This window comes from Sminthopsis crassicaudata, chromosome 2 (assembly GCF_048593235.1).
Source record: "Sminthopsis crassicaudata isolate SCR6 chromosome 2, ASM4859323v1, whole genome shotgun sequence".
Classification (NCBI taxonomy): Eukaryota; Metazoa; Chordata; class Mammalia; order Dasyuromorphia; family Dasyuridae; genus Sminthopsis; species Sminthopsis crassicaudata.
This window is the reverse complement of record NC_133618.1, coordinates 294,565,560-294,588,536: the sequence shown is the minus strand read 5'-3', so window position 1 is coordinate 294,588,536 and position 22,977 is coordinate 294,565,560. Positions and strand designations below refer to the sequence as shown.

The 22,977-nt window shown below is 36.2% G+C and overlaps 1 protein-coding gene across 13 annotated transcripts in view; it reads right to left on the bottom strand.

The window, feature by feature from the left end:
- The window catches only part of FOXN3 (forkhead box N3), a 497,018-nt gene that overhangs the window by 362,793 nt on the left and 111,248 nt on the right, over positions 1–22,977 (bottom strand). For 8 of the 13 annotated variants that reach the window (XM_074289758.1, XM_074289764.1, XM_074289756.1 and 5 more), the window contains one exon: positions 5,329–5,409. The exons of 4 other annotated variants lie outside the window; for them this stretch is intronic. The gene's annotated coding sequence lies outside the window, so the exon portion shown is untranslated. Of the gene's footprint in view, positions 1–2,917; positions 3,097–5,328; positions 5,410–22,977 lie in introns of those variants that run through there. One more of the 13 variants, XM_074289763.1, reaches the window with a different exon arrangement.

The window sequence follows — 22,977 nt, the reverse complement described above, 5'->3', positions numbered from 1 at the left end:
GTAATAATGCTTGTACCAGGATTATTGAGAGTTTCCAATGACAGCTTGGGAGTGCCTTTGGGATAGTGGCTTAAGCTCTATCCGAGCCTCAGTATCCTGATCTGTAAAATGGGGGTAATAATGCTTGTACTAACTTGCCTCCCAGGGTTATTTGGAGCATCAAACAAGACCATTACATAATTGCAATGCATCACAGGTAGCTAAAAGTCAATTCTTCTACTGCTGTTACTATTTTCACTAGACCTTAAGAAGTTCTAAGAAAGCTGCTTTGTTACAATTTCATTTAGTAAAAGGATCAGTCAAATAGCATTTAGCTGTCATTTGTCCCATACTGCTGCCATTGAGAAATCCCTCAAGCTTATTTTTTTTTCTGACTATATATATCTATTCATTCAAGTGAAAGTTTCGGGGTTTTTGGCTTATTCATTTATTATGAATACATTAGATATTAGGCATCCAAATCACAGGAAATAATCTCAGCTATACAAATTGAGTTTTGAAATACTATAGTTTCGAATACTATAGAGAGTTAATAATAAGAAAATAATAAAAGACTACATATATGTATATTTACATGCATATATACATACACATATGCACAAGCAGAGATTTAACTCTTTTGCATAATAAAAGAGTTTTAAATTAAGGCAAAGACTATGTAGAGAAATAAATTTAACACTTTCATGCAATGTAAGAATTTTAAAATAGGGTAAAAATTGTACATTTATACACATATACACATATAAAAACTTTTTTCTCATGCAATGACAGTTAAAAATAAAGGAAAGAGGTAGTACATTACATATATATGTATATGTGTGTGTATACTCACATCCACACATGTACACAGAGTTTTACCTCTGTTCAAAGATAGAGTTAAAAAAAATAAGGGAAAAACTACATATTTAACTTTTATTGAATCTAAGACATATCCTTGTATGAGAAGAGGGACCAATGAAAGATATATATTCACATATGTACATATATATGTGGGTATGTCTATGTAGATAGACATATACACTCTAATTTTCCACAACTCTTAGAGCATCAAAAACTAATTTACATACACAAATCTATATTTTTAAACTATCCATCATACTCTGACAGGAGCAGAATTTGTCACTCAAAATGGTTAATTTCACCATTGCTGATTTCCTATTTCAGAATTCAAGGTTAATGGCTTTGCCCGCCCATGGCGCTTCAGATGCAAGAACCAACATTATGCAAACTCCAACTAACCAATGATGTGCAGTACATATGTAGAGTGCTTTCTACCCACCAATAAACTGCCTCGAGGGCAAAGCATGTATTGCTGTGGAGCAGCTGTTACAGGGCCAAGTAGCTCAAAGGGATGTGTAAACTACACAACAGGCAGAGAGGGCATTGGAGACCAGGACTAGGATGTCTTTGAAAGATACCTTTTTTTTTTTTTTTTTTTTTTTTTGGAAGGATGACCACCCTTTCCTGAGAATCAGTACAGGGTTGGAGATGGGGTAGAAAGTTAGGGGTGGAGATGGAGAGGTGTTATATTCTAGAAGAAAGAAGCTTGCTTTAGAACTTGAATTGCCTTTCCATTTTCCCCTTTGAGGAAGACATAAGCTTTTCCATTTCTTCCTGTATTGCCCAGACTGCAGATCAGCATAAATGGGAGGCTCCAGAAGAGTCTAATTTTGGCTCACCTTATTTATACAAGGTGAGCTACACCCACTGGCAAAGCTGGGAAACCCATGATTCAATTGGTCAAGTGACCCTCCGACTGGATCAAAATGCTCCCCAAACGTAGAGGACATTCAAATTGCCCCTGAATTTAATCATCAGAAGTCATAGTATCACACTATGTAGAGATGCAAAGGATCACAGAGATTTCTGTCTTGCATTCCTTTCATTTGACTGAATTCTTCCCTTTCTAACCCAAACAGCCAGACAGGAACAGGCTGAGCTGTAGGTGCTGGGCATAGCATCTTTTCATAAAAGTCTCCTCGACATGGAAAGAGGCACATGTAGCATGCCACTTTCCACACAAGTCCACCTCTGGGCAGATAATCCTCCTCAAATGAATAGATTAGCTTAAATTACCATCCTATTTGCCTCAGCTGATACATGAATAATAAAACTATAAGGTAAATGCATTTCTTAAATGGAATAATGGACATAAACAGAAATATTGTGACATAGAAACTCAATATAAATTGAACTACTACAGCCTTGAAAGCCCTCATAATCACGATGCAGAAGTTGAAACCCATTAACCTAATACCTAGGCTGCCATTCAAATGCAGAGGGCTGGCAAGCTCTTAAATAAATACTCATTTGTACATTTTTCCCCCAAATTATTGTGCGATTGGACTGCAAAGTCACACACTTGCAAAGTCTCATCTACTCGGTGTCCTCTAAGCCACGCTAAGAGGAGAGGAGTCTGTGCTATGGCAGAACAATATAAACAGAGATGCCACCAAAAAGTACTAATGTCAAAGACAAACCAGGGTCATCTAGGAGACAGAAGAGAGAGAGATTTACATAAGCGCTCAGAAAAGACAATGGAATCCCAATTTGGGGATTAATTGCATCACAAAACAAACCTCCCCGCTCTCCACCTCATCTCAGGGTTTTGTTTTTGCTTTTGTTTTTTGTTTTTCCTTCAAAATTGAAAACAATCTCTCCCTCCCCCCCTCCCTTTTAATGCCATTAGTTCCCTTAAACTCTGCGGCACTTAAAAAATTCAACCGCAAATTAGATTTGCTGTTAAGGCTCAGCTATTTTCTACCAAGCCTACCAGACCCGACTCCCCCACCCCACCAGTACCAGCCAACTCTCCCCTTGCCGCGCCGCCGTCTTCCCCCTCCCCTCCGCTCCCCCTGCAAACCCCAGCGACAAAATTCTCCTTCAAGGATCTCATCTGGAAAGACCATTTCCTTACCTTTATAACTCACACACATTGGCTACATTGGATGCTATTTCCCCAAGCAAGGACAATTGTTTGCACGGTCTCCTGCAACTTCCAACTTTGCCCAGATGATTCTACAGCTGGGAGGAGGGATGCAGCAACACTTGGTACATTGCTCAGCCCAACTCGCATACATCTGAATCCAGAGCTATATTTTAAATTCTTTTACACTTACTTAATATAGTGCGTGCTGCCTGTCCACTGATGCGATATCAGAAACCTGCAAGCTACTATTTCTGCAACTGTGTCACTGTAGATAGTCTGAAACATGTACGTAGCTGTTGCCATGGAAACAAACACAGCTAGGGTAGAGTGCCAAGCTGTGTTAATTCCTTCACCCATGAACCCCAGGGGAACGCTAACATTCATCTTCATTCTCCTTTAGTCCCTTGCTGCTTTAATATTTCTTTTCCCACATTATCAAATGATGTACTAAATACATATGACACACATGAAAAATTCTGATGGCAGAAACTTGTGGTACCAACACACCAGCCTGCTGGGTGCTTGCGCAAGATGGCACAGCTATACTGAGATTTCTCCCCAATTCCCATGGGGAAAATAGGAAGTCCAACTTTCTCTATTTCTCTAATGGTTTCAGGAAGGTTAGAGAGGTAACCATCATCCCCGGGCTTAACAAAACCTTTTCTGGGAAACTGTCTGCAGGGGAGAAACGTGTCTCCAGACAGTTCTTATGGCAGTTCTGTTCTGTGAAAGGCAGACGGACAGGCCCTGCAAACTTTCTGAAGTGGGTCCTTAAAAAGAGTTATGTTCCTTCCTTCCAAGGGATCTTGCATGAAGGAAGCTGTCATTTAAATCAGGCAGAAGGGTTCAGTCAAGCCTTGGTCCACCTACCATTCCTTGCTTTGCCTTTGCCCAGACCAAGAATCAGAAATAATGAATAATTAAGTAATGAGATGGAAATCTAGTGCCACTCACAGAATAATATCATTTCCCTCAAACTATGAAATTTCCTCATTTGCTCTGAGTTCAAAATCATTTCCCTGGTTTATACAAATAGCTTTCATTTAGATCTAGGGAAAGACCTTAAACGCTTTCATTAAAAACTGCAAGCCAAATGCACACAAGCAAAACAAAACAAAAAACAAACAACCCAACTTATTAGTTATTGTCTGCCAAAATAGTTATGCATTTTAAGACTTAGAAAAGCCATTTTAAATATCTGAAGTTATTTATTGTCATTGACTAAAGCAATCTGTTCAAATATTTAGTTACTTTTTACTCCCTTGGGCTAGTCAAAAATATTCAATCTAGGTGAAAATGGTTACATTTAAAATTCGGCCTAATGCCCAGCTTGAATTAAACTCATTCTCCTGACTAAACAATCAACTTTGTTTTATAAATGCAGAGTTCTGAAAATTAACACACCCATGCTAGGAAAAACTACTACCTGCTCTCAAAACTAATTACTTATATAAAGAGGTGAAGAAGCCCTCTTGACCTTAGGACAAGAGGAGAGAAAGAGGTCATAGTGGTCATAGAGGACATGGAAGAAGAGGGTGGGAAAAGTTGGAGGAGTTGGTGATGATGATGATGAAGAAGGAAGGAAGGAAGGAAGGAAGGAAGGAAGGAAGGAAGGAAGAAAGGAAGGAAGGAAGGAAGGAAGGAAGGATGGAAGGAAGGAAGGATGGAAGGAAGGAAGGATGGAAGGAAGAGAAAAAAGGAAGAAAAGAAAGGAAGAGAAAGAAAGAGAGAGAAAGAAAAGAGAGAAAGAGAAAGAAAGAAAGAAAGAAGACAATAATAACAACTGAGGATTCTGGCAACTAGCATATTTATATAGCCTTGTAAAGTGAGTAAAGTATTTAAAATTTTTTTTTTATCAGTTGAGTCTTGCTGTTCCTCACAAACAACATTTTCAAGATTATTTTCACTGGTTTTCCTCCATTCTAGAATCACTTTCCTCCTCATCTTCTCATTTCCCAGTCTCAGCTCTTTCAGCAAGCCTTTCTCAATCCTTTTTACCTTCCCTCAGAGATTACCCCCAATTTACATTTTTGTTTCAATAGAGTTGTCTCCCTCATTATCCTGTGAACTCCTTAAGCAAGAACTGTTTTGCCTTTAACACATACTTGACATAGTACCTGGCACATAGTAAACATTTAATAAAGGATTGTTAACTGACTTTGTAAAGTGGGTACTCTGTGGCATTATTATCTCCATTTTTCAGATAATGAAATAATTTGGGAGAAGTTAAGTGACTTGCTTAGGGTCATGCAAATAATATGTGCCAGAGGCAAGGTTTGAACCTGGATGTTCTATCCAGCACTTATTAAGTACCTACTAGGTGCCAGGCACTGTATTAAGCACTGAAGGCACAAGTACAAAAAAAAATATACAAGGCTTACTTATTAAAAAGAACTTACATGCCACTGGGGAAGACAACAAGAACATGTTTCAGTCCACACAAAATGTAAGGAAACTCCAAATTCAGCATTCTTCTGTAGCTAGGGAAAGAAGAAGATATCAGCCCTGTGGTGCTGGTTGAGGTTCAAAAGGTTGGGGTCATAGATTGGTGTCCTGAGGAATCTCAAAAAAATTTGCAGGCTTGAACCCCATCTCCAAGTCGAGGGGCAAAGTTTATTATAATTACAATGCCAATTGAAGTGGACTAAATGCCAAAGAGATTTAGCATAGAACTAGGAATGAAGAGACAAATTTATCCAGTTCTTCATGTCACTGATATGCTAATTTTATGGCCCAGAGGTGGAACTGAGTCTATTCACTATTGTCTCAGGAATTTGGTTATAACTGACCACCAGATTATCTATCTGACAGTCAGCAATGTTTATAGGACTATACTAAGGCTAAAAGACTAGAATTATTGATAGACAGATTGTTAGAACAAATGTACTTTAAGGTCAGTCTCATCACTGCAAATGAATCTATACCCCATCAGTGCCACCAGTCAAAGGAAAACATGGCAGCCTATGGTATTCATGAATCAAGGACTAGGATTGAGACTAAATGACTATAAGGGTTCTGTTTCCAAAGAACAAGTGGGACTCAAGTCACAGATATTCAACAAAACTAGATCTCTTATAAGTTGTAGTCACAGTCCAACATTTAGCCTACAGATTCTATAAAGTATTCAGAGAAAGTCACATAGGTTTTCTCTTCTGTTACTCCACACCAGAGAAGAGTCCATGAGGAGAGAATGGGAGAGCAATGCCAGGGAATGTTTTCTACCTAAACCTCCACTGAAGTCCTATTCTGATGCCTCATTGAAGTGTAAAGGCTCATGGAGGCTCCACCAGCAGAGCAGAAATTCTGGCTGGCCCAATCCTAATGAGTTAGAAATTCAAGAACAAGACGGGCAAACAGATGGTGTGTCTGTCTCCTAAGGGCCAGCTTAAAGTTGGGGAGGCTTTCCTGGAGAAAGATGGATATAATAGAATTTTTTTTTTAAAGTAGCTTCTTAGGAAGACCTTATACAAAAGTATGGAAGGGCTGAGATCTTGAGGCTTGAAATAAGTCATCTTCAGTGATAAGCTCCCAATTCTATCAAAGCATTGAAGTATTTCCCTAAACAGACTGTTTCTATTATAGCCTTCGTCAACCAGGGTTAGCAAAGCTAAAAATTGCATCTCAATGGAGATGAGTGGTATCACACTCCTTTAAAAAAACACTGTGCTGTCAGCCACCTAAATTGAGTCTTTGGGTCCTCCCAAAATAACTAGAAAATTACACTATCAACCAGTTTAAAAGAAAATCAAATAAATAATCATTACTGGGTCCACAAGAAAGGCAAAAATAGTTTGTGCCTTCAAGGTGCTAATGGGAAATTCTAAATGTCAATAGCTATATATAAATATCTATATCTATATCTATATATATATCACATATAAAGAGAGAGAGAGAGATTATACAGATTATATCCATTTTATCCTGTATGTATATGTGTGTGTGTATATATGATGGATTTAATCTCAGAAGGAAGACATCAACACTAAATAGTCAAAAATTTTCAAAAAGAGGTGAGTGGGAAAATGGTTACTTGTCATAGTAATGATTCTAAGATTCAAATTAGAATCTATTATTAGAATCTGTTAGGTTAATCTATTAGACTAGCACAAGGTCTTTATTTATGTCTCATTTCTATTATTAAATCATTAGAAAATTACAAGGTCTTTTTAAAAATTTGTCTCATTTACTCAATATCAAAAAACAAGGTATTATATTATTGTGCTATAAGAAATGACAAAGGGCAATGGGTTTAGGAGAACTTGGGAAGACTTATATGAACTGATACAAAGTGAAATGGGCAGAATCAGGGGAATACAGTATAATGTAACAGAAATATTGTAATGATGATCAACTGTGAAGGACTTAGATTTTCTGATCAATATAAAAATCCACAGGAATTTCAAAAGATTCATGATGAAAAAATGTTATTTACTGGGGTGGGGGGGAAGAAGAGAGGGAAGGAGAAAGAGAGATAGGGAAGGAGAGAAGGAAGGAGGGATAGAGAGAGAAAGGGAGAGAGAGAACTGATAAACTTGGAGTGCAGAGTGAAGCATATTTTTTGTACTTTTATTTTTCTTGTTTTTTAAATCAACATAACTAATATGGAGATATATTTTGCATGATCACATGTGCAATGGATATTGTACTACTTATATTTTCAGTGAATGGGGAAGGGAGAGAGGGACAGAATTTGGAACTCAAAATTTTAAAATTAATATTAAAATTTTAAAATTTAAATAAGAAATTCCCTTCCTGAAATGAATTCTTCAGATATCTAAAACTCGCTCCCTGAAATACCCAAATTTTTTCTTTTGTTTTAATCCTTTTGGAATAGAAATCTTTTTTGAAATATGCTGCATACTACTAGGAACTACGCCCAAAGAGTTATCAAACTGTGCATACCCTTTGATCCAGCAGTGTTTCCACTGGGCTTATATCTCAAAGAGATCTTAGAAGGAAAGGGACCCACATGTGCAAAAATATTTGTGGCAGCCCTTTTTGTAGTGGCCATAAACTGGAAACTGAGTGGATGCCCATCAGTTGAAAAATGGCTGAATAAATTGTGGTATATGAATGTTATGGAATAGTATTGTTCTAAAAGAAACAATCAGCAGGATGATTTCAGAGAGGCTTGAAGAGACTTACATGAACTAATGGTAAGTGAAATAAGCAGAACCAGGAGATCATTGTACATGGCAACAACAAGATTATACAATGATCAATTCTGATGTACGTGACTCTCTTCAACAATGAGATGACTCAGACTGTTCCAATGATCTTGTGATGCTACAGCTAGAGAGAGGACTGTGAGAACTGAGTGTGGTTCAAAACACAGCATTTTTACTCTTTTTTGTTGTTGTTTGCTTGCATTTTATTTTCTTTCTCATTTTTTCCTGTTTGATTTGATTTTTCTTGTGCAGCAATATAATTGTATAAATATGTATGCATATATTGGATTTAACATATATTTCTACCATGCTTAACACATATTGGATTAATTGCCATCTAGGGGAGAGGGAGGAGGAAGGGACACAAGGTTTTGCAAGGGTTAATGTTGAAAAATTTTCCATACAAATGTTTTGAAAATAAAAAACTTTAATTAAAAAAAAAGAAATATACTGCATACTGTATCCCCTTCATTAGCCTTTTCCTGACTAAGCATCAACCAACATATTGCAAAATACTGATAATCTTGGAGACTACTTGCCCCCTACACTAATATATATATATAGTCTGCTATTAGCTTTAAAAAATACTTCTCTTTGATTTTTATAGTTCTTTATCTTTATGGTATATCTTTATACATAAAATTGTTTATCTTTATAATATAGTTTATTTTTCCTTATGATTACTTTTTATTACTGTGGATTTGCCTAAATTTAGCAGTTCCTTCTTCCCTGTTCTAATATGCCATAGAATTCTAGATATTCCAATACTTCAAGGATCTATAATTTTGTCAGTGTTACATCATGGTTAAATTTTTGTGTAAAGAATAACTAGGCTCTAAGCAAGGGCTTTGAGAGGATTGTATATGAGTGGGTACATGAGTATCAGTGGAGAGACTTTGTGAATTCCATGGTACTATAGAAAAAAGCACTGTATTTGACATTTTTTATTGTGTGACAGTGGGGAAAATCACAACATCGGAAGGTCTTAGTTTCCTCCCCTACAAAATCAGGAAGATGAAGCAATCTCTAAGGAACTTGAGTTTTAAATTATGCTCCACTTGGCTATAAAGGGCTTACTTCTGTTTGAGACTTCTTATAGCACTTTGAACTGACTGCCTCTTCATGCTTACTGTCTAATTTCTATTATAGTTATTTGTGTGTATGGCCTAATTCTCCAACTAAAATAAAAATCCTTGAAGACAGAACCTGCATCTTTTTTTTTTTTGTATTTGCAGCATTAGTAGCTAGAGGTACTTTACTATTCCAAGTCAAACATTTAGTGAACTTCTATGATGGATAAGAAGCTGTAAGAAGTGCTGGAGTTATAAAAATGCTGTCAGTGCTGTCCTCAAGGAGCATTCAATCAAATGGGGGTGGGGGAATATTAAGACAAATGCACAAAAATATTACTATATGATGCAAGTTAGAATTTGTGAATTGAACAGGAAAAGTCAAATTGAGAAGGGAAAATTTACATCAAGTTAAGAGTCTGCAATGGTTTCCTGGAAGTCTTGAATGAATAGAAAAATGTAATCAGGTAGAAATGTGGAGGATATCTCTTCAGGGCATAAGAGATAGCCCATACCAACACACAAAGGAAGGGGAGGCAAGACAAAAACAGGAAAGAGCTATTAGTTCAAATTAGCTGCAATGTAGAGACCCTTAAGGGAAGTACTATGAAATCAGGCTGAAAAGGTAGGCTGAAATAAGGATGAATGTCAGGTCAAGGAGTTTGGATTTTATTCCTATAAGACAACAGAAAAGCACCAAAGGTCATTGAGCAGAAGAATTATATGGTGAAAATGGCAAATGAGGGAATTAATGGAAAAGATCAAAACATTTTCTTAAAACCTAGTAGAAAAAGGAAGTGATAGTGAAACATAAAAAGCACCCATAAAAATGTTTTTAAGAGCAAAGTTATACATAGGAGTTTTATATGGGCAGCTGAATCAAGAATGGATTGAAGTAGGGGTAGACTGGAGGTAAGGGGGCCAGTTAGGAGATTAATAAGTGATTGGTTTATCCAGTTCTAGCTATTTGGAGAACTATTTTTCTTCTCTCCTAGTACCCCTGTGCTATACTATACTGATCGATAGAGAATAGTAAAGGATAAGTGTCACTATTATTGTTACTGGAGTGAATTTAATTTTCTGGTACAACTCACTAGGTGACACTGTCCTGTATTTTCATGCAAAATAGAGCCAGTCCTTATATTCATTCCAAATGGTTTTACTATTAGGTTATGGACATTATTTTTTTTTTTTTAAGTGCATGGAAACTGGTTAAAGAATTCAAGATTCATATCAGTTGCTTCTTTCAGGAAGACATTGCAAACTCCCAGCTAGAATGACTTCTCCCTCTGTGAAAATCTAATCTTTCCCTGTTTGACCTCTCCTATGTATTTAACACTTTTTTTCCTCAATAGTATTTTATTTTTCCAATTACATGTAAAGATAGTTGTCACTATTCATTTGTGTACTATTTTGAGTTTCAAATCTTTTTTCTCTCCCTTTTCCCCAAGATACCAAGCAATCTGATAAAGGTTATACATGTACAATCAATTCAAACATATTTTCATATTAGTCACGTTGTAAAACGAAAATCAGAACAAAAGGGAAGAAGTATGAGAAAGAAAAAAGAAGCAAGCAAAAAAAGTGAAAATAATATGCTTTGATCCATATTTAGTCTCCATAGTTCTTTCTTGGGATGTAGCATCCATCCCAATTTTCATCCCAAGTCTAGTGGAATTGTCTTAGATTCTTCTATTATCCAGAAGAGCTAAGTCTATCAGAGTTGCATTATTGGATAATCATGCTGTTTTGTACACAATGTTCTCCTGATTCTGCTCACTTTACTCAGGATCAGTTCATGTAAGTCTTTCTGGGCTTTTCTGAAATCAGCCTGCTCACCATTTCTTATAGGACAACAACATTTAATTACATTCTTTATTTAACATTTTCTAACTTGCTTTATGCAATTATCTGTGAAACACCTTTTAATCTCCTACTAGACTATAAGCTCCTTGAGGAAATGGAAAATGTCATTTTTCCATTTTTGTAAACCCAGAGTCTATTACAGTGCCCTGTACATTGGTCCCAGTTAAGTCATCCATGCAATGAAAACTTTCTGAAAACCCCTAATCAAAAATCTGCTTTAAGATAAAGAAAATAATATTCCAAGATCTTAGGATGTCAAACAAGACCAACAACTGGATGAGCTGAGCTCTGTGAAAGAGACACAATCAAAGTACTGTTGTTGCAGCAAGTCCTTTAAAGTGAGAATATGTTTTCCCCATTGTCAACAAAGAAACAAAAGATCAGTTCTATCTTTGCTTTTGCATCTTTCTACCATAATCAAAATCTAAGCTGAGTCACAGAGAAACTGGGCCAGCTGGAGGGTATGCTAGCGAGACTGTAATGGACTGAGAGAAAAAACATTGGCTACCCAGACCATCTATTGGTTGGTGGGTGCGCCCACAACCATATGGATGCTATAAGAGTAACAAAACCTTGGCACTAGCAGCTAGAAGGAACCTTAGAGCTAAGATAGTTCTCTAAGGATCATCTCATTTAATCTTGATTCTAGAATTACACAATTAACTCCATTTTGGAAGAAATATTAAAATGAAACTCAAGAATTTCTTCAGTTCTAGGAATGCTCCTTTTTACTTTGCCAAAGCTACAACCAGTTTTTAATATCGTTCTGCAGGTGCAAAGAGTTATGGGTCTGAGCCCCAGGCCCCTGCCAGCTGCTAGGGAAAGGGAACCATCAGGGAAGGTTTGTTGTGCCCCTATGTGCTCTAGTGCACGGAGGCAGTTTAGAGAGAAATTAATTTCTTTTTTTCTATTTCAGATCACATCATCTTTGTTCTCAGATTAACATCAAGAAGATGGCAAGTAGGCTTTAAAATGATTTTTCAAGAAAGGATAATTCACCTGTCTTTAGGAGTACAGGTCTGGGAGACAAGATACCATACTGTGTTCTCTAGCTCTTAAATTGGCCCTTTGCTGGTCACGTGACCTAGAGCAAGTCCCTTCTTTCTGAGCCTGCTTCCTCTTTTGCAAAATAGGGATAATGCTTGTGATACCTAGGGAGAAAACATGTGTAAGGCAGCAATCTGTCAACTTTTTAAGATGTTATGTGATAACAATTTATTATTTTTATTGTGCAATTTTAAAAAAATTTTTGTTTGTAATGTGTGATGGAATTCAGATATTAGTGTTCCTGGACAAATTTGACTTTCTTAAATGTTTTAATGTTTAATGTTCACCAGGCTATTGCTTGAGTAGAAAAATTATCAATCTGTGTAACCATATGGATATCCTGGGGTACAATCTCACCTTATACAGACTCACAAAAACTCTTCAGGCTAACTTAAGGAGCAGCCTGGAAGACAAGGAGATATATACTTCCTCCTCTTTGCATATGATTTTGATTTCTTTTTTCTAGGTCTATATATTTTTTAAGCTGTTCTCCATATAGTTAGGGGTTTTGAGTATTCAAGATAGGAAAATCTATTTTATGCTGCTCTTAAGTTTTTGTGAGTCAGTGTTATGTCCAAGTGATTTTTTTAAAATTCCATTTATTTTGTTTTAAATTTATGAATTAAAACAAACATTTCTATAATATGGTATAATTTAAAAAAGATGATTGCACATAAAGCTGAAAAGCTACTATATACAACATGTTACTCCTTTTAAATACATAATAAAGTTATTATGTAACTTTTTTTTTTCTTCCCCTCACCTCCTGCTCTGGAGGACTATTATTAGATACAAATATGTATGATGCAAATATGCAGAAATGATATTAAAGAAGAAGCAATTCCAACTCCTTTGCCACTGTAGCCTAAGGACCATGGGGACTTTTTTTTTTACTCACAAGTGAAACATCCTATGTGTGGTTTTGTGAACAGAGACTTTCTTACTTTTTTTTATACTCCTAACACTTAACACAGTGCTATGCACAAACTAAGTGCTTAATATATGCTTTATTCCTCCTCCTTCATAAAATCTAAGTCCTTTATTTTATTTTATTGCTGAGGTAATTGGGGCTAAGTGATTTGCCCAGGGTCACACAGATAGTAAGTGTAAAGAGTGTCTGAGGCTGTACTTGATCTCAGGTCCTCCTGATTTCAGGGCTGGTGCTCTACCCACTGTACCACCCAGCTGCTTCAAATCCTTTATTTTTATAAGGGAGAGTCTTTCCATGAGAAGACTTTTTCAAGTTGAAACAGCTAAAATATAATAGTAGCAATTCATAAATGTATATAGGCCATTCCTCACAACTCATGAAACAGACAACACAAGAATTATTTTTTATACATCACAGATGAGGAAACAGTTACTTAGGTCAAATGGCTCACCCTCAGTCATGCTGCCAAGATGTGATGGAGTCAGAAATGAAAATCTGTTCTAACTTCTCCTTTCCAATAGTCTTGCCTCCAACTTAGTCTGTCCCCCTCTCTTTCAATCTCCCTTTAGAAGTTATCTTCCCTCAATAAATTATGATCTCCTTGAATGCATGGGCTATTTTTAATCTCTTTCCCTTTCTTTGTATTTTCAGTACTTATCACAGTGTCTGGCACACAGCATGTGCTTACTTAATGCTTACTGACTGGACTTGATAGTAGTTGTACAGCCTTAGGAAAATCATTTTACCTGGCTATGTCTCAGTTTCTTCATTTGTAAAATATGGATAACAGTACTTGCACTGCCTGTTAAACCAGTCAAATGAAGTAGAAATATGGAAAGTACTCAGTGAAGATGTATGTAAACAGAAAGAGGATCTGAAATCAACTATAAGATGCTGGATGGAAGTAATTTCATAGACTTATAATCTTTTAGAGTTGGAAGAAACTTTGGAGCTCATCTACTATGCCTTTCATTTATTAATTATATGTTTAGAGGATTTTTAAATGTTATATTATATTGCAATATAATCTAATGCTATAATATAATATATATTTTGATATTGTAACACTGAAATGCTAAGATTCTAAAATTATCTCCTGGAATCACTAAAGGATATGAATTGTCATCAAACCTGGCAATGGAAGCAAAACCAGAGCTATAATTTGGATAGTATGATATCGACTTTGTCCCAAGAATACTAAAATGAGAACACTATTACTCCAGCAGTCAGAACAAATGAGCTTAGCACCTAATTGTCAAGAGCATCAAAAGAGGAAGCTATCAAGCCAAAGATGACACCTCTCACTTCCCCAATTCCAGTGAACTAATTTCTGGACTATTTCTTTACTCCATCCCCACAGGCCTTCAAGTGTCTTGTCAATACTGCTCTGTAGACCCTCATAGCCTTGGTTTGATGACTTTCTTTTTTCTTCCAACCCAGCCAAATCTGTCTTTAAAAATAGATTTAAGGACATATTCATTTGAGGATTTTTCCTGGGTACATCTTGTAGTACTCGCCCCCCAGGCATCAGAACTGTTATTTATAGCTCTGGGTAGAACTGCTAAATTTTTTTTTAGATCACATAATTTTCAAGCCAGAAAGAAAAGAATCTCAGAGATGATCTACTCCAGCTCAGACCAAATAGTTCACCAGGTCTCTGAGTATGCCCTTGAGGTATGGGGGACTTGCAAACTATCTGAAAGACATGTCTGCCTAAAAAACCCGCACACTGTCATGTTATCTTGAAAGCACTCAGATATTTGCAGGTTATCTGTCTTGTTTAGACATTGCATCACTCAGTCTCTGTAAGTTCTTTTCATCGTAAGCTGAAACAGGGAAGCTAGCATTCAGCAAACAATTCTTTCCTTTGCATGCCTAACCTATTGATGTTTTAAGGGTTATGCATGTTAAGTATAATTGCTTACATTTAGGAGATAATTAATCCTTCTTGATTGAAAATCCATAAAAATGCCACACTGAGCTGAAAATTCAAGATTCAATTCCACAAAAGCATATTAAGTGTTTACTACTTACAATGAATTGAATTCCTCATCAATGGATATCTTCCAAGTGGAGGCTGAATGGCCACCTGTCAAAAAGTATTGTAGAAGAGACTCCTGGTTTAGGTAAAGATAGAAAAAAATGATCTTCCACTCAAACTCTAGGGTTCCATGATTCTATGTGCAGCAGACCAGACTTTGTTTGTCTATAATACCATGCATAGACAGGACAGTCCTTCCTCCATCCCATGGGTGGACAGTTAACTTGTCATCTTTCCTAAGCAAGATCCAAGAGACATTGCCCACAGAGTGCCATAGAGTTGCAGATTTTAAAAATCATTAAGTCAAACTCTCATTTTAAAGATAGAGAAACTGTGGACTTATAAGATTAAGTGGTTTGTCTAAGATCACAATGCTAGAAAGTATAAGAACTGGGACTCAAACATAGGTCTTCAAAATTCAAGTCCAAAGTTTTTTCTACTATACCACATTTTCCCCCAACCTCCATTTATTCCTTCTCCTTTTATTTTATCCCTTATACAATACTGTAGTTACTTCTATATATGTTGCCCTTCTCCATAAGAATATAAGCTTTTCAAGATCTGTGTTGCATCATTTCTTTGTAGACCTAGCACTTCACATTGATGGTGCTTTTGTTATTATTGTTGTTGCTATTGACTATTCTGTTACCTTGCTGAATTTAACCAATGAAGAAACAGGCACTTAAAGAAGTGAGATAATGTACCCCAAATCATAAGATAGTGTCAAGGCTAAGAAGAGAACCCTGATTGCCAAATCAGTCCCATTTCTACCATATGTAAGAGCCATCATGTTGAAGTGAGAGATCACTCACTGGGCTTGTAGTCACAAAGATCTAAGTTCAAATCTCATTCTTAGAAACTTGTAGTTTTATGACTTTGATTAGGTGACTTATGCCTCCATTTCCTCATCTGTAAAACGAGGGAATTAGATTCAGTGATCTCTAAGGTCCCTTCCACATCTTAGTTAGATGATTTTTATCTCATATGACATCTATTACATATCAGAGAAAATGCATTCAGACCACCTCTAGGAATATATACTAAATAGATTAAAGACAGAGGGAAAGGACCCTACATGAGAAATATTTGTAGCACCTTTTTTTGGTGCAACAAAGTACCTAATAAAGTGGGCGCTCAGCAACTGAGGGAATGATTGAATAAATTTTGACACATGAATGTGATGGAATGCAATATGATATAATGAAAGAGATAAAAATCTGGGAAGGTTTATATGAACTGATCCAGAGTGAAGTGAATAAGAGCAGAAGAAAGATTTATATGACTATAACATTATAAAGGAAAACAACTTTGAAAGACTTAAGATCTGTGGTTAATGCAATGATCAATCATAACTCAGGAAAATAAGAGGCTTATAGGTATAGATTAGACATGAATATGTTTTACTTGACAGTACTGGTTACAAGGAAGGGCCCTTTTGAGGGGTGGAGGAGTGACTGGGGGAGTAATAGCAATGTGAAAAAAAGTGAAAAGAAAGAAAAGTATGTCAGTGAAATAATTTAAAAACACACAGAAATGATCAAAAGTTCACACAAAGAGGTACAAACAAGAAACTGTGGTATTAATTTAATTAATACATTTTTAAAAAAGAAACAATCTATATGTAATAGAGATCCATGAACCTCTTTCTTTCCTCCTTGTATGTAGAAATGTGTATATTTCTAAATGTTCATAATAATTTCAAGTTCATAATAAGAAAGAGAATATGGAAAAAAGATTAAAAAACCAAGTTCAGCCTATTTCCCCTGTGATATTTACCAACACTTACCTATTAAAGCACTCTTTAATTTTTTACAACACCCAATAAACTTAATAAACCAAAATAGACCAATCAAAAAACAAGAGAGAAAAGATTAGTTAAGAATGGAAAGTTTTTGGATAGACAATGAAGCATATAGCAGAGCCGCAGACCTGGTCTGACAGTAATATCCTCAATCAGCAATGGGCTAAACAAGAACAAATCAATACTGCAACAGGGAACTAGACCAGCTCATATATTCATGTCAGTCATTCCTCCTGGGAAATGGGCATGTGCCAGTACTGTCAAAATCAAACAGAAATAGGGGCTATATACAAAGATCCCTGCTGATCACATAATGACTTTGAAAAATTATACATCTTTATGTATTTTTAAAATTTCAATATATTAAAATCCAATAGCAACTACATTTTAATATGGTTTGGGTAACATTCCAGAGTATTGTGGGCTGCATGTCTGACACTTATGGTTTATTCTATTTTTTTTAAAATAAAATTAACTAAGGACACTAAGGACAAATATGTGTATTTTTAAAAATAATAATCTGTGAAGCCAATGGTGGTTTACTAAAAGACAAAGAAATATATACCAATTTGTCATCATCTTCCTGAGTTCAAATCTGGCTTTCAACACTTCCTAGTTATATGACCCTGGTCAAATTACTTTATCTTACTTGCCTCAATTTCCTCAACTGTGGAGAAGAAAATGGCAAACCACTCCAGTATCTTTGCCAAGAAAACCCTAAATGGGGTCATGAAGACTGAACAACAAAAGTAACTCATATGCTATCTCTGGGTTTCAGTTTGTCTCTCTGTACAATTGACATAATAATAATCCTCATTTATGTCACAGAGTTGTAAGGATCAAAATACAAAATGTATGAAAAGATCTTTTAAAACATTAAACAAATGCAACCAATTGATATGAAATCTCAAAATGTGTTTGGAAATTGGAAAAAGAGGTGGAAAACCATTTGCAATGAGCATTGCTAAAAGATTCCAGAGCTCATTTATACATAAGAGATAGCAGGGCACAGGGCATAAAATATTAGGCTTAGTGTCAGAGACTTTGGGCTCCATCCTGTCTGAAACAATGAATGGATTTGTAATCATGGACATATCACAATCTCTGAGACTGTCAGTTTTCTTATCTATAAAGTTGAAATGAAAGCTACCTAGATAAAGAAGCAAGAGGAGAAATGCCCTTAGGATGTGAGAAATGCACAGGTGTAAGACCTACTTTTGACTATTCCTAGTCAAATAACTGTGGGAAAAGCACTAAATCTCCCAAGTATCCTGGGCAATTCTCCATAACTAAGTTATGGAAGTGTTTCCAGTGTGTTAGTGAAGGAAGTTCTTTATATTGTTTAATCATTGGTTCAATCCTCCTGTCTACTCAAAAAAAATTTTAAAACCCTGGGAACAATGCTATTTGGATTACCTACCTCACAGGGTTATTGTGAACAATGTGCTTTGCAAACCTGAAAGCACTATGTAAATATGAGTTATTTTTATTTCCTAAAGAGAGCATTTTCTTACCACTGGGAAGTACGAAGCCCATTACATTTTTCTCCTGTTCTTTTTCATTTATCTACACAGCAAGCAAAAAAATGCCTGGAGCCAAATAATACAGCAAAGAAGTCTCTTCTCTAGCTCTAACACTTGCTTGCATCTCCTGGAAAGTATGGAAGCAGGGATACAATGGAATCCTTTGGCAATTCAACAACTGCAAGAGCTTCTAGCTATGTGCACACTGGCCCTCCTTTCATGCTGTTCTGGGTTATGCTCCCATATGGCTCCACTTGACATTGGCTCCAAAATCTAGAGCAGAGAGAACCCAGAGGCCTTCTAGTCCAACTTTACAAATGAGGAAACCAAGGGCACAGGAGGTTGATTTGGCCAAATTTATACAGATAGTATCAGAAATGGGACTTGAATCCAAATCCCCTGATTCCAAGGTCAGTGTTCTTTCCCTGTATTGTTCTAATCTGAGGAAGTAATATGGATAATCCATGTGTTTGTGTGTACACGAGTGTTTGTCAAATGACTGAAAAAAAGAAAAAAAACTAAATTACACACACACATATACACACACTTGTTTACATATGTGTGTATATATACATACATGTACATATGCACAAACCTATCTGCCTTCATAGTACACACACACACACACACACACACACACACACATATGTTCATACATAAAGAAATCCAAAAAGCAGTACAAACCTCGAGTTTAAGTAGATTGGAACTAATTTTGGAAAACATCAAAAATTCTCTCCTCCTCTTGTACCTTCTTGTCTTTATACTTTCTTTCTTCCTCTCCCTTTGTGAGTTTACTCTGGGAAACATTTCCAAATATAACTTCTTGTCTAGGTCTCTACACAGGAGGAGTAAAAGATTCCAGGTCCTATACAAGCACTCAAGGTAACTATGCATATATTAGATAAATAAATACACTTTCTTTTCATCCCACAGAAAATTACAAAGGACTCTGGAGACCCCATAAACAATGCAGAAAATGCATGAAGGATTCATGATGGCCCACAAAGAATTGATATAATTCTCTGCAGTTAGGGCTTGTTAAATAGGTAGGCCCCTTCAGACTGAATCCCAATTGTATGCTTGTAATTCTACAGTACTTTGAAAATAATCTACTGTTTTATGAGCCAGAAACAGAATAGTTCCTTCCACAAAACTCCTTACCCTTACATAAGAAGCAACCATATCTTCTACAATCAATGAAATATATCTTCTAGAAGGCATCCATAACCTTCCTAGTAAAATGCAATGACCATCCTAAGCACATACTCATTGAGTTAGAAGCTAAGATTCCTCTGATCAACTTCCTATGCCACAAATGCTGCTTTCTTCACAGGATCACAGGCTTAAAGGTGGAAGGGACTTTACAAGCCATCAAGTCCAATTCCCTCATTTTACAGATGAGGAAACTAAGACTGGGAAAGATGACTTTTATTTTATTTTATTTTATTTATTTTTTTTTGCCAAGGGGAAAACTAGTAAGACAAGGCTGAGTAGTACTAGGCTAAGAAAAAAGTACTCAATATGGTGGCTTCCAGGTAAATACTTATAGAATCTTTATTTCCACAGCATAAATATTCATCAAAGAGATAATATGCCCATATTCTTCTTGTTGTTTAGTCATTTTCAGTCATGTCCAGCTCTTCATGACCCCATTTGGGGTTTTCTTGGCAAAGATATTGGAGTGCTTTGCCATTTCCTTCTCCAGATCATTTTACAGATGTGGAAACTGAGGCAAACAGGGTTAAATGAATTTCCCAGGTCTATCTACTACTTGCCCAAACTATCTACCATTACACTGACAAAGATGATGAAAATAATATTTGTGCTGCCTGGAGAGATCCTGGATCTTACTGTGATAGGAGAATGGCATTGGATCTGTCCCCATAATGAAGATAACCATAAAAACAAAGGTTGATGATCTCTTCTGTAGCAGCAAATAAAAGGAAAAGAAGTAAATTCCATTAATTGGGAAATAGCTCAACAAATTATAGTACAAGAGTGTAATAAAATATTAATAAGAAATAATAGCTACAAGGAATGTAGAGAAGCTTAGAGACATATGAACTGATGCAAAGTGGAGTAAGGTCAAATGTGTTAGCAGCATATAGGTGTCTGAAAATCTCTGGGGAGGCTGAGGCTGGTAAGTTTATTGAACTTCAGAGATATCTAAATGCAAAACAACTAAAGTTAATTAAGTCTCTTATTAAGTTACCTTTCTCCCTTCCTCTCTTTCTCTCCTATTTCTCTCTGTCTTTCTCTCCACCCCACCTCCCTTTCTCTTATTATTTGGTACCAATATGGTGAGCCTCTGGGAAGGGAGGACTGGAAGCTATGTGTAGGGGAGATTGACTAGTCTGTCTAAAGAGGGGTGAACCAGCCCAGATTAGAAACTAAACAGGTCAAAGCTTCTGTGCTGATCATTAATGACATTGGGCCCATGAGTGGTCCATACACTTCTAGCCAGGGTGAGATAAGAGAAACCCAGTGTTCAAAAAGTAAATAAGCATAATCCTGAGAACATTATATACAGAGATGACAATGGTATAAAGAGAAATAGAAAGAGCGAAACCTAGCACTTTTTTAATTATAATGACCAAGCTTAATTTCAAAGAAGAAATGAGAAAATGCCTGGGCTTTTCTTCTTTCTAGAGATTGATGACTATAGGCATGGAATACAGCACATCCAGACTAGGTTGATATGTTAGCTACTTTTGCTGATCTGCTTTTTTTCCCCTCTCTTATAGACTTTTTTTTTGGGGGGGGGCAGGGATGTTACAAAGGTTATAAGGATGGGGAAAGGAGGATAGGTTTGGAAATGAAGGTGATAAAAAACCCAAGATCTGTCAATAACTTTTTTTTTTTTAAATAAAGGCTGCTTTTAGAAAAAGCTTGGGTAGCCACAAAACACTTAAGAAATTTGAGAACCTGATTGCGTCTAGCAGTTAACATTTAATAATACCATAGATGAGAGTTAAAAACAGGAAACAACTCTCAGAAGTACTTTGCTGGGAAAGGCATTTAACTTTGAACAAAATCGTGTTCTTAGACATACCTAAGAAAATATGCAAATATATTGCAAATGCAACATATACACAATTATATGTTCTTAGGCAAAATAAGAAAGAAAGAAAGGAGAAAGTAAAACATGGAGAGAAAGGGAAACAGGGAGGGAGGAGGGGAGAGAGAGAAAGAAAAAGAAAAAGAGTATAAGAGGGAATGCGGAGAAGGAAAGAGAATTAGAGGGAGAGGAGACAGAGAGAAAAACAGAGAGAGACAGAGACAGAGACAGACAGAAGACACATGCAGGGAGATACAGAAAAGGGGGAGAGAGGGAAGAAGGGAAGGAGGGAGAAATGAGAGAGACAGAGAGAGAGACACACACACACACACACACACACACATACAAAGAGACAGAGATATGTACTCTAAATCAGTCATTTTGTTAACATAGAAAAATGATGGGAAACATGACTAAGAAAATAACAATGAAAAACCAGTACCAAGCTTCCTTCTTTATTTACAGTATCCTGTGAATGTCACCACTAGATATTGCGCTGCTCTCAAATAAAAACTGAAAAAATTTCCTATGTACTTCTCTAATCCCCCTTTATTCTCTATCTCTACACACACACACACACACACACACACACACACACACACACACACACACACACATTCTCCCTCCCTCCCTCCCCCCTTTCTCTCTCCCTCATCCCTCTCTTTCCCCTTCTCTCTCCCAAACTTATCTCAACACACTTCTGAAATGCTTTTCTTCCTCCTAAAATGTTTTAGGAGAGTTTATCACATTCTACCTTATAGCATAACTATTTATTTAAACTGTTATGTACAATGCATTTCAGTGGAAAGAACAATAGAGCTAGTCAGAGGATGTGAGTTCATATTCTACTTCTCACCCTCACAAGCTGTGTAACCACAAGCAAATGATTTAAGCTCCCTGAACTTTAGTTTCCTCATTAGTAAAATGAAGTTGAACTGGATGGCCTCTGAGGTTTTTTCTAAGTCTAGAGCTATCTTCCTATGCTTCTATGACTTTTCCTCCCAATTATATTATAAAGTTCTTAAGGGTAAAAACAGTTCCATTTTCAGCTTTATATCCTAAGTAACAAGGGCAGAGTACTATGCATAGGAAGGATTTAATTAATCCCACCCCTGCTTCATTCCACAGTTGGAAAAAAACAAAACAAAACAAAACAAAAACAAAACAAACAAAAAACCCCCCAAAAACAAACAAACAAACAAACAAAAAAAAAAAAACCTGAGACCCAGTAAAGTCAAGTCATTTGCATAAGAACAAATCAAACTAGTGCCAGCACTGGGATTGAATCCAGGTCTTCTGAATTCAAATCCAATGTCCTTTCTTTTATATTACCTATGAATTGATTTGGTAGAACTACACCGGCTAGCATGGAGTGATTTGGCTGGAAACCAACCATTTAAAAGCTCTATTTTTTTTTTTTAATTTTAATAGTATTTTATTTTTCCAAATACATGCAAATAGTGTTCAACATTTACACCTCTGAAAAACCTTGTTCAAAATTTTTCTCCCTCCCTTTTCTCTGTCCAAGATAGCAAGCAGATAT